This window comes from Thamnophis elegans, chromosome Z, assembly GCF_009769535.1.
Source record: "Thamnophis elegans isolate rThaEle1 chromosome Z, rThaEle1.pri, whole genome shotgun sequence".
NCBI lineage: Eukaryota > Metazoa > Chordata > Lepidosauria > Squamata > Colubridae > Thamnophis > Thamnophis elegans.
Window position 1 is genome coordinate 105,970,042 of NC_045558.1, and position 12,903 is coordinate 105,982,944.

At 41.2% G+C, this 12,903-nt stretch overlaps 1 protein-coding gene across 4 annotated transcripts in view; it reads right to left on the reverse strand.

Annotated features, from left to right (window-relative positions):
• Nucleotides 1-1,287, reverse strand: part of SCAF1 (SR-related CTD associated factor 1) — a 38,055-nt gene extending 36,768 nt beyond the window's left edge. Inside the window, exon 1 of one of the 4 annotated variants that reach the window (XM_032237858.1) lies at nt 1,195-1,287. The gene's annotated coding sequence lies outside the window, so the exon portion shown is untranslated. Of the gene's footprint in view, nt 1-1,155 lie in introns of all 4 variants that reach the window. The other 3 variants (XM_032237860.1, XM_032237859.1, XM_032237861.1) reach the window with 3 other exon arrangements.
• Nucleotides 1,288-12,903: the final 11,616 nt, after the last annotated feature.

The window sequence follows — 12,903 nt, forward strand, 5'->3', positions numbered from 1 at the left end:
AAGACTCTCTGTCACCTATTAACAATACTTTATATTGATCAGCATTTTAGGTTTTCCGATCACTTTCAACATGACAGTTTTTAAGTTATCAATAATTTGATACTTCATTACTAAACCTCCTGTACTAATACAACTCTCAGATATCAGAAGTATCTTTGACCAGAGCTGCACCTCATTTCTTCAACATATAATTTATTATATTAACCATAGCAACATTGTGCATACAGAAGATCTTTTACTTAATCTCATGCTTATCTAGGAAAAAGTATGATAGATAGGCTGCTGAGGACCTGAAAACCTCAGCCAAAAATAAATCATACAAATTAAACAATCTGATTTATGCCAGGCAGCTTCCTGTGCTCAGCATTATTCTCTTCTATGGCCATATTGTATCCTAATCCCCTTCTTGCCACAATCTCTGCCCTGGCAAATGCCATAGCAAGAATTCTGCCAAAAGTTATTCAACCACACATAGTAATTTGGCTTATTCTCTCTCTATATATTTTAAATTACAATTTCTATAAATATGGAGGCTTCTGGTTACCCATCCCTGCTCCCAATCAAATCTCATTGTTTGAGGGATTAAAGGCATCCACCCACCCACCCACCTCCTTCAGACCAACAGGCCCCAAATCCAGCTTGTCCTCCATACCAAACACATACCACAAAATTAAGGGGTATGTTCCCCTTTCATGCCCCCTTCCTTCCCAGATAAACGGTGATATGATCAATGGGACCTGTCCCAGAGATATGCAAGTCCCAAAAACCATAAACACCAACCTCCCACTCCATTTACCATTTTCTTCCTCTCCACATTTCGAAATGAGATACCCCAAAAAATCAGGGAGCCCACCAAAGGCTCCCCCTCCCTCTTACTACGGTATGTGCTCTACCTCCACTTCCAGGTGAGATGATCTCCTGATCAGTCCTGGCTTTCCCCCAATCTTTTCCTCCCCTCCCCCATCTTAACTAACGGTTCACCCCACAACCTTCTCCTGCGTCACCCCAAAATGCCTCATACCCTTCTAGTGCTCGCTCCTGCACTGCGTACACCCAACCTCTCCCTCTCCTACAATGGCGCTTTCTACACCCCCAGCTCCGATCATCAGATCTGCTCTTCTCCCAACACGCCTCCCAAATCCTTTCCGTAATTACCCGGCTCCACCGGGAAACTAGGCCCCTCCGCCCGCCCACCTCAGCACAAAACCAGGAGGCGCGGCGATCGCCGTCGAAAATGTTCGGGCCCGGCCTCTGTAGCAGCCATTTTACTCCTATCGGCCTTACGGCGGGGAGGGTAACCGAGAAGGGTGGGACAAGAGAGGCCGACAAGCATTCTGGGAAGTGTAGTTGCGATTGGCGTGGCTCTTTAGCAAAGTATGGAGGGAGAGTACTATAACTACCAGAGATCCTCGGATCGACTAGGAAGTAGAGCGCACGGTATGATGGGAGATGTAGTACCGGATGTGCCACGGATGGGCCCGTATGAGAACGACGGATCCCGGAATGCCATGCGAAACTGAGGGGTTACGATCTTGAACAGTTCTGTTCGCAGGCGATCTAATTGCCTGTGCCAATTGATAGAATCCGCCATGTGCGGGGTGAGAGAGGGTCATGCGTAGGCATTCACCTGCACACGCAAATGAGGCACCTGCATATTCCACTTCCTCCTGAACATCCCTTGTTATTGCTCCCCCTGCCAGCTATAAAAGATGACAGAAACGGTATTAGGTTCACGCAACGTATCACACAAGTCACAACTTCTATTTTTAGGTATCCATGGCAGCCCTGGCAGAAAGGGGTTCTACACAAGTAGATAAAATTGCAAACTTCACCAGCTGACTTCCATGATTTATTTATTTTTGCAATATCTTGTAAGAGATGTACCTTCAATATTCCCCCAAGGGCAAAATTTAAGTGAACACAGTGTTTTTTTAAAAAGGATTCTCATCTGAATTGGAATAATATGTTTCAATAATATCTGGAAGTTGAATCATGGCAACTGGACTTTTATTTTTTTTATTTTTTGCTATTTGACTCAACTTTCAGACACCTGGATGACTTAGAATCTTCATTGACATATTTCCATAATATTGAAATTTTGAATATTCAAATATAAAAATTGAGAAACAATCTTTGAAAGGTGCAGACTGATACCCCCATCCCACTTTCAACACTACAATTAGCAGATTAAGATCAAATTCAGCTCCAATAAATACAAATAGTGCTTGACTTGCAATCTTTCATTTAGTGACCATTCAAAGTTACTATGGGAGTGAAAAAAATGTCTTATGACCATTTTGCACACTTTTAACCATTTCGGCATCCATTCAGTCAGGTGATCAAACTTTGGACACTTGGCAACTGGCTCATATTTATGATGGTTGCAATGCCCCAGGGTCATATGCTCACCTTTTGCAACCTTCTAACATACCAACTCAATAGGGAAGCTAAATTCACTTTACAATAGTGTAATTAACTTAATAAGTGCAGTGATTCACTTAACAACTATAGCAAGAAAGGTCATAAAATGGGCCAAAACTCACTTAAGATCTTGCTTAGCAACTGGAATTTTGGCTCAGTTGTGATCATAAGTCAAGGGAAATCTGTACAACAGTTTTGTTTAGTGGTTAAGGCATCATATTAGAAAGCTTGGGATCTTTTTTCCCCAAGTTTTTTGGATTTTTTTTAGAATATACATCAACATCAATACATGAACAGTGTGGCATCTGGGTATTGTTCATTTTGGGACACAAATAAATAATAATAGTAATGGTATTTGTTACATTAATCAAACTTATTAAATCCTAGTATTAATATACATATTTGTTTTAAAGTAGTTATTCAATATTTCAATGTTCCATTTTAAAGCCAATCACTATATTACAATATTATTTGAGTTTACATAGTTTAGTTTAGTTTAGTTTAGTTTTATTAGAATTTGTAGGCCGCCCTTTTCCCTGAGGGGACTCAGGGCGGCTCACATAAAACTGGGAAGGGGGGAACACAAACATCAAGATAGAAGACATATAATAAAATGGTAGGCAACATACATTCATCATTCGGGAGGGGTAACTATCCTTATCCCCAGGCCTGACGGGCGAGCCAGTTCTTCAAGGCTATGCGGAAGGCTTGGACGGTGGAGAGGGTACGAATCTCCACGGGGAGCTCGTTCCAAAGGGCCGGGGCTACTGCTGAGAAGGCCCTCCTCCTTGTGGTTGCCAGCCGACACTGGCTGGCCGATGGAATACGGAGGAGGCCTAGTCTATGGGATCTTATTGGTCGCAGGGAGGTAATTGGCAGAAGGCGGTCTCTCAAGTATCCAGATCCACTGCCATGTAGGGCTTTATGGGTGATTAATAGCACCTTGAAGCGCATCCGGAGATCGACAGGCAGCCAGCGCAGCTCGCGGAGGATGGGTGTTATGCGGGTGAATCGAGGTGCACCCGCAATCACTCGCGCGGCTGCGTTCTGAACTAGCTGAAGCCGCCGGATGCTCTTCAAGGGCAGCCCCATGTAGAGCACATTGCAGTATTCCAGCCTAGAGATCACAAGGGCCCGAGTGACTGTTGTGAGAGCCTCCCGATTCAGGTAGGGTCGCAACTGGCGCACCAGGCGAACCTGGGCGAATGCCCCCCTGGTCACAGCCGTTAGGTGGTGGTCAAATGACAGCTGTGGATCCAGGAGGACTCCCAAGTTGCGAACCCTCTCTGAGGGGTGCAAAATTTGACCCCCCAGCCTGAGTGTTGGAATATTAGTCAAATCTTTGGGAGGAAAACACAACAGCCACTCGGTCTTTTCTGGGTTGAGCACAAGCTTGTTAACCCTCATCCAGTCCATAACGGCCTCAAGACCCCGGCTCATCACATCTGCCGCTTCATTGAGTTGGCACGGGGCGGACAGATACAATTGAGTATCGTCCGCATATTGATGGTATCTAATCCCGTGCCTGCGGATGATCTCTCCCAGCGGTTTCATGTAGATGTTGAATAGCAGGGGGGATAAGACCGAACCCTGAGGCACCCCATAATTTAGGGGCCTAGGGGACGATCTCTGCCCCCCCACTAACACCGACTGCGACCTGTCCGAGAGGTAGGAGGAGAACCACCGTAGCACGGTGCCTCCCACTCCCACCCCCCGCAGTCGTCGCAGAAGGATACCATGGTCGATGGTATCGAAAGCCGCTGAGAGGTCAAGGAGGACCAGGATGGAGGAATGTCCTTCATCTCTGGCTCTCCAGAGATCATCAATCAATGCGACCAAAGCGGTTTCTGTGCTGTAACCGGGTCTGAAGCCTGACTGGAAGGGGTCTAGGTAGTTTGCTTCCTCCAAGGACCGTTGGAGCTGAAAGGCCACCACCTTCTCAACAACCTTCCCCAAAAAGGGAAGGTTGGAGACAGGACGATAGCTATTAAGAACAGCTGGATCCAAAGATGGTTTCTTCAGGAGGGGTCTCACCACCGCTGCTTTCAGTGCGGCGGGGAAGTTCCCCTCCCGAACGGAGGCGGTCACGACCGCCTGGATCCAGCCTCGTGTCACCTCACTGCAGTTCGTAACCAGCCATGAGGGACACGGATCCAGAACGCAGGTGGAGGTACTTACAGCTCTCATGGCCTTGTCCACATCCCCGGGGGTAACGTCCTGAAACTCAACCCAGAGCTGTTCTACTTGGTCCCCCTGTGCCTCGGCTGGAACTGCGGGGGTGGAGTCCAAGTCCGACCGAAACCGAGCAATTTTGTCCGCTAAGAATTGGGCATACTCTTCAGCCCTGTACTGATCTCTTTCAACCTCTAGTAGGGCACTGCACACCAGAACAACTAGACATAAGCCAGTTTTTTCCCAAATGCCATCACTCTGCTAAACAACTATTTCCCATTACGCTGAAAAACTATTTACTAAGACTATATTACTATTATTCTTTTCATCCTTTCTATTATCTATCTCCTCCTACTTATGACTTTAACCATGTTGTTTGTATCTTTACCATTTATATTGTTTTGTTTCCTAGTATGAGTTGATTGCTTATTAGTACACAACAGTCACTCGTGCCCTTGTGACCTCTAGGCTGGAATACTGCAATGTGCTCTACATGGGGCTGCCCTTGAAGAGCATTCGGCGACTTCAGCTGGTCCAGAATGTGGCCGCGCGAGCGATCGTGGGTGCACCCCGTTTCACCCACGTAACACCTATCCTCCGCGAGCTGCACTGGCTGCCTGTTGATCTCCGAGTGCGCTTCAAGGTGCTACTTGTCACCTCCAAAGCCCTGCATGGTATTGGATTTGGGTACTTGAGAGACCGCCTACTGCCAATTACCTCCACTAGGCCGATACGATCCCATAGATTAGGCCTCCTCCAAATTCCATCAGCCGGCCAATGTCGGCTGGCAACTACCCGGAGGAGAGCCTTCTCGGTGGCTGCTCCGACCCTCTGGAATGAACTCCCCATGGAGATTCGTACCCTCACCACCCTCCAGACCTTCCGCGTAGCCCTTAAGTCCTGGCTGTCCCAACAGGCCTGGGGCTAAAGATTTCAACCCCACTCGAATTGTATGACTGTTGTGTTTTTAATGATGTATCGTTTTTATGTCTGTGACTTGTTTGTCCTCCCTCCCCTTGAGTTGTGAGCCGCCCTGAGTCCCCCCAGGGAAAAGGGCGGCATACAAATAAAGCATCTCATCTCATCTCAGTAACCTATGACTATCACTTATGATTTTTGATTAATGTATTTTTTCTTTTCTTTTATGTACACTGAGAGCATATGCACCAAAGACAAATTCCTTGTGTGTCCAATCACACTTGGCCAATGAAGAATTCTATTCTATTCTATTCTATTCTATTCTATTCCTATTCTAAATAAATAAATAAAAATAAAATAAATTCTTTGCCAATTCATACAAAATCTTCCTTTTTATGCTAATATGGGACAAATAACCCATGCATTTAATTTTTTTAAAATCCTTATGCTGTCTTTGTAAATGGTGATTTACAAACTAAGGCAAAATTAAATCAGAACTCTGTAAGTTAACCATGGTTTACCTATGTACTCTAATCATGATTTACCCAATGATTCTAATTTTGCACAAGACACTCAATTCTAAGAAAGCTGGCTCATGTATTTTTTGCACATTATGTGAATCAGATCATAACATGAAGTTTTAATGTAGGTTTTTTTTAACAAATCATAGAAATATAAGTGTTACAGGCCACTGATTATTACCCATGGTTTATAGTTCAGTTTTTTGGATAGACACGATCATTTCTTATTTGGGGATAAGCCCACTAATAGTCTTGTACTATTTCAAAAATTGACCCATATACATATTTAAGGTTGTACCAGCTTTTAGGCTTCAGCACCAATGCATATCTTCAAAGGATTTAATTAAAAAACAAAAACTGGACTACTATGTAGAGAAACACATTTATTTGTTTATAAAATATTGGTTATCAATCTTACTATAGGATAACTCTGGGCAACTTACAATCATTAAAATATGTCTATGCATTTACATTAAAACATAGAAATTAAAATCAAACATTAACATCTAAGAACACTTGGAGAAGGCAGGAACATAGATGGGGGAGGTGGGAGCTGTTGTTACTTGATCAACTATCTCCATTGGGGTTGCAAGCCAACTGGCAGAGACACGTTTTTAGGATAGGAGGGTTGGGGCCAACATCACATTGAAAGGCAAGATATTCCCGAGGGCAGGAGCAACAGTAGAGAAGGCCCTCCCCCTGGACGCTTGTCCAGCCAGAATTCTCAAGACTTGTGGGACCTACAGCATGCCTCCTCTGCCAGCAAGAGTAGGATGGGCCAATCCCAGTGGGGTGAGATGGACTCTCAAGTAACCTGGACCATGAAGAGCTTTAAAGGCAATCATCAATACTTTGAATTGCACTTGAAAGCAGACCAACAACCAATACAGCTTGTGGTGCAGTGCTGTTACAAGGGCCATTCTTGGGGACCCCAAAACTGCCCATGCTGCCACACTTGCATTAACTGTAGTTTCTAAATGCTTTTCAAAGGTAACCCTATGGAGTGTGCATTATAATCGTCCAATCGCGAGATCAACAGGGATTGAACAACTGAGTGCAGGGGATCCTGATCCAGGAAAGGCCGCAATTAGTGCACAAACAAAGCTGTACAAAGGCTCTGCTAGCCACAACTGCCAGCTGATCTTTTGAGTCATGAATCCAGGAGAAACCCTAAGTTATGGACTGGATCTTTCTGGGGCAGTGCCACCCAATTCAAAGTCAAAGGTCACAAAGTCCTGGTTTAGCCTGTTCAACAATCAGTTTTCAATTGCTGAAATGCAAAATAGAATCTTATTTGTTTGCTTGATTTCTTATCCTGCCTTTCTAATTTTGAAGTAACTCAAGGCAGAAGACATGAACAATACTCCTTTCTCTTCCTATTTTCCCCATAAAAGAGGCCTATGAGGTAGGTGGAGCTGAGAGAGACTGACTGATCCAAAATCATTCAGCTGATGCTAAGTTGGAACTTGTTTTTCTTTAAAAAAAATATCTAGGTAGCTGTTGGTTCCGTGGCACGACATAACCGCGAACGTCAAAAGCGTGCCGACAAAACCGCGGCGCTAAAACCGCGATGTCAAAAGCGCGCCGACAACAGTGCGCCGACAACAGCGCGCCAACAACAGCGCGATTTAAGTTAAGGTAAGGTTTAGGTTTAGGGTTAGGGTTAGGGTTAGGTTTAGGGTTATTTTTAGGGTTATGTTACAGCGCACTTCTGTCGGTGCGCTTCAGTGCTCATTCGTCTCCACGGTTTTGACGGCGCGGTTTTGTCACCGTGGTTTAGTCACACGCGCTTTTGTCATACGCGCATTTGTGGTGGAACCGTTGGTTCTACTTTCTATAGCTCTGGATACTTCCATACAAAATTACACAGCACAGTATTGCACTTTCATTCGTTTCAGAAGCCTAAAATGTTGCTGGTCAGTACAAATGACCTCAATTTTTCAGTTACAATCTCTCACTCTTGAACAGCAAAGCATGGATGGAATAGTTATTCTGGCTGGGACACCAGTGTGCTTTTTTTCTGGCAGATCCTATGCCCTACCCAGCTAGGTAACATCTTCAGTGCTATCCCAAAGGTGCTTTTCCGGGAGGCAACTGGACTTTCTTGTTTTTTTTTTTCTTTTGAAGAAAAAGAAAACACTTTTTCGCATCTCATCCAAGAAGCTTCTTCAACTCTTGACAGGATAGTAGGGAATGGAAGGATTTCAAATCCATTCCAAATCTTTCCATTCCTCACTATCCTGTCAGAGCTGAAGAAGCTTCTTGGATGAGAAGTGAAACTTCAAAAGAAAAAAACAAGGAAGTCCAGTTGCCTCCTGAAAAAGCACCTTTGGGACAACCATGGCCTGGATGACTGAGAATCTTTACAGATCTTCAATGCTAGGTTGCTCAACCCAGATAAACAACAGCCTCATCAAGAGACCACCAACATCACTCTGATAAATAATGACAGGGCAAACCACTGTAAAATGAGAGCAAATCCCACCCCCTACTGGCATTCATGATATTGCATAGTTTGGTATTGAAACGTCTGCAAGAAAACAACCCAGCTCAGAGAGTACTAAGGACTCTCTCGTACTATTTACTTCATTCATTGTGGAATTGCTGCAAGTAGGAGAAGTAAGTAGTAGTTCATCAGATATAGCATCCATTTACTCCATTTACTGTGATCTTCGCAACCTACAGGTATCATCCATTGCATCTGGATGGAGATGTCTTTTGCAAAATGCATCGCAAGGAATGTCTCAAAAACTAACATGCCTGATCATTTAGCAATAGCAGATTTATATACTAATTCACAGCGCTTTACAACCCTCTCTCAGCAGTTTACAGAGTCAACATATTGCTCCCAACAATCTGGGTCCTCATTTTACCCACCTCGGAAGGATGGAAGGCTGAGTCAACCTCGAGCAAGTGAGACTAGAACTTCCATATTGCAGGTAGCCAGCAGAAATATCCTGTAGTACTGCATTCTAACTACTGCGCCACCACAGCTCTTTTTCCCCAAAGAAAGTTAAAACAGCCAGCATAATAGAACATACATCAATAGAATCTAATATGGCTGATTTCTAATTATCAAAGCTATTTTAAACAATCATTTTGTTTTTAATCCTTTTCTAAGAATCTAAAAGCTGTGTTTTGACTCCTATTTGCATAGGCATTGGAATACATGCAAAATAGCTCCAATAAGCACTCCATTGTTTAAAAAGCCTGCTGAATTAAATAGAATTTACCTGTGAATAAAGTAAAACCAAATCAATAGGACATTATTCAGAAATGAATAAGCATGAACTCCTTACACCTGTATTTCCAATAAACATTCAGAACACCCTTATACATTTTTGATAATTTATCTGGCATTAAATAACAAAGGCACATCATTTTATAAAAATTCTCTTTAAGATTACATAATTCAATGTGAATTTCAGTCCTTTAATCCACATATTTTTCCATTGCTCTAACATATTTTAAGCAAAATTTCTTGTCCATTAATCATACATATTCACTTTCCAGATATATCTGTAACAACGTTTAAAAAAACATAGCTATAAGATGTTCATCATTACTATGGAGCATCATTTCAAATTCATTTTTTTATCCGCTTCAAAATCATATTATTTTTTATCCAGAGTAAACCTTTCTTTCAACTGTAGATTAATAAAACAGTGACATGTATGACCACTAATTCTAAGTTCTTTTGATTTGAAAATGGATTCACCATGTTATTCTTTGCTCTTGCTGTTTTTTTGTTTGTATGTTGTATTTTCTCTTATCCTTGAAATAATATCTGTGAACACTATAAATCCACCAACAGGGAGAAATGGAACTTTGTTGCTATATATGTTGAAGGTTGCAAGAATCCTATATGGTCAGAAATGGAAAAAAGTATTAACTCCCACAGTGGTGGAATGGATTGAGAAGATGATGGAACTGCCTGGAGATGGTGAAATTGACTGCACTAATGAGAGACAAGAATGTAAATAGTTTTGTGGTTGCTTGGAAACTACTCCTAGACTTAGTGTTTGAAAGGGGGAGAAATGAAATTTTGACTTTGGGTTTTAACAATTATGTGGGTTACTGCTATAGAAATGGCTAGTAGTTACTATTGATATGATAATACCTGATATATATATATATATATATATATATATATATATATATATATATATATATATATATATATATATATATATATATTAATATATGATATTAATAAGTTGATACTATAATGTAATTATGTATTTACTTCACTTAAAAAAGTGTTTTTTTATTTCTTTATTTAATTTCTTTTACCCTCTTCCCTCACTCTGTCTCTGCTATTTTATTTTCTTTCCCTTTTTTCCAGACCTTTATTTATTTTTGTGTTTTATATTAAGAACAAAAACTTTTAATAAAATATGTATCAAATGAATTAATAAGCATGAATTGTATAATTCAAATTCAGCATGTAGAGGGACAGTGTCACCATTCTTTGCATAAGCAGCATGAGGACTATATACATGCAACAGATAAACCTTAACACATAGCACAAACCATAAGGATAAATATTCACACAATCGGTTTAATATGTGTCAATGACCACACTTGATTCATTTCCCCTGTTTTTAGTCAGCATGATCCAATGAACATTCAAATCTTAATGCAGGGTGTGTTCATAGATACACCCCATATTCAATCTAAACAAAACTGCACACATTTTTGGTCCAATTGATAGGCTTAGAAAATTTTGAAAAGAAATTGTTAGATCCTTTGGACATCTGGGATAATGGAAAATGCTTTTAATGAATAGATTACCCACAGAAAGAATAGCTGAAAGGGCAATAAACTAACCGGACTGGACCAATTTTTAGAAGACCCTGCAAATTATGGGAAATGAAATTCACATATCATGAAGGACTGCAGGTAGAATCTGGAGATAAATATTCTTGATATAATTTAAGCATAGAGTTCAAACTATCAAAAGTTCTTCCTCTGTTTCAATAAATATTATTTTTCTGGCTTATCAAAACAGAATGAGGACTGGACCTGTGAAAAAGACTTATTTGTTTCAAACATTCCTTCATCCAAAACCAACTGATTAAAGCTTGGTCAATTATGGGCTGGAATTATGGCTCCCTCTTACTGAGTGTTGGTGTAATAATCAAAGTATCAAACTAGATTTGGGCTTTAAATTTTGCTTCTGGATTACCTTGTTCTACTCAATATATTTCATTCAAAAGTAATTCTGAAGGCTGTATAAATCATTCAGCACTGATTTAAAAGATTAACTCAAATGCAGACTTCTCCATTCAAAGTTTAATGGGAGGGGGAGCAAAGTATGTGCCAACTAGCAGCCTTCCATTCTCTTGAGGTCCAGTAATTTTCATCTTAAACCATGGTATTTGATTACTGGGCCTTCACTTAAAAATAGGGCATTTTCTGCAGTTTCTATACTGGCCATATTAAGATGCCAATGACTAGATTGTGGGATGTTCCACAATTGCTTTCATGATTTCACTTGTTTTAACTCATATCTGAAAGGATGTTCCTTGTAGGAGATAATAAAGGATAACCATTTGTAACATCCCATTAAGACATCTTGATAAGATGACCTATAACCCACCTAACCGAACACCATTATCAACATTCCTCTCCTTCACTTGTGCTGAGGCTCTGGGAATTGCATTTAAGAACAACAGGAGGCTACACGTTCCACAAATTAATCCCAAGATCTTCCTGCAAAATGCTGCAATGTACATTCCAAGTAGATGTGCAAGGCTGTTAAGCAAGATAAGATAGATGACTGGAATATATATGACTGGAAGTTTCCATCATCTGCACACTTAATATTACTCTCTTCATTCTTTGTTTATTCATGTCTGGATCATGTCTGATCCTGTGCCTATAAATAAAAACATCTGGTTAATGTGGCTAAGGAATGTCATTTTAGTTCCTCACTTAGGTCCTCATTGACGACGTGATGCTTAATTAGTTGGGCAGGACCAAAGGCTACACAGAATGGAAATATCACAAAAAATGGAGGACTGGGACTGTCTTGGTTATGAAGGAATGAGTGGATTGATTCCTGGTGTTTTAAATAATGCTCATTTAAGTTTATTCTACTTTTGATTGGCTGAACTGAGTTTTAATGAGTTTTAATGATTATCTGAAGGAGTTCTGGTGATATCAGGATTATTAGAACAGCCCTTTCCAATGAGATGCTGTCCAACTGTGTGGCATCTCATTTGCCATCAAATATAACAAAGTGTTGAAGGTAATGACTGGAGATGAAGAGTATTGTATTCTAAAATTAACTGGACAGAACCAGATTGGGAAAATTAGTGCTGATTAGCAGCAATTTATATCATTGTCACTGACTGTACTTTGTCATTTACATTTCTAATAAATATAGTAAATGAAAATATAACAGGCTATTATTTAGTATTAAATGCTTAAGTGCTACATAGTTTAAGAGTTTTCCTCTCTTGGATCTTAGGTTCTGCATAGGGAACAAACTGCCTCTTGCTAATAAATTATTGTGTAGGACTTTGTACCATTGCAGAAACAGGTGCAATAAATCACAGCTAATCTAAGTTCCCCAACTTCGTACAGGTCAAGGCGCTCCTTTACAATACAAGGCACGGGCTGGTGCCTCAACTTCCTCCACACAATTCATGAAAGGAATGTAGTGGTGAACTCATACTCCTCTCCGCCCTGGCCGAGTCAAGCGCTGGGTCCTAGATTTCGCCGATTATCCACCCCTTCTCTCTGAATGCCTTCGAACGAATCCGAACCTCCGCTCTTCTGAAACTCCTGGTTGCAAACCGGTTTCCACTTAACGTTTTTGGTCCCACGCCTCAGAACTTTCCATTCACTTTAAAAAGACCAAGTT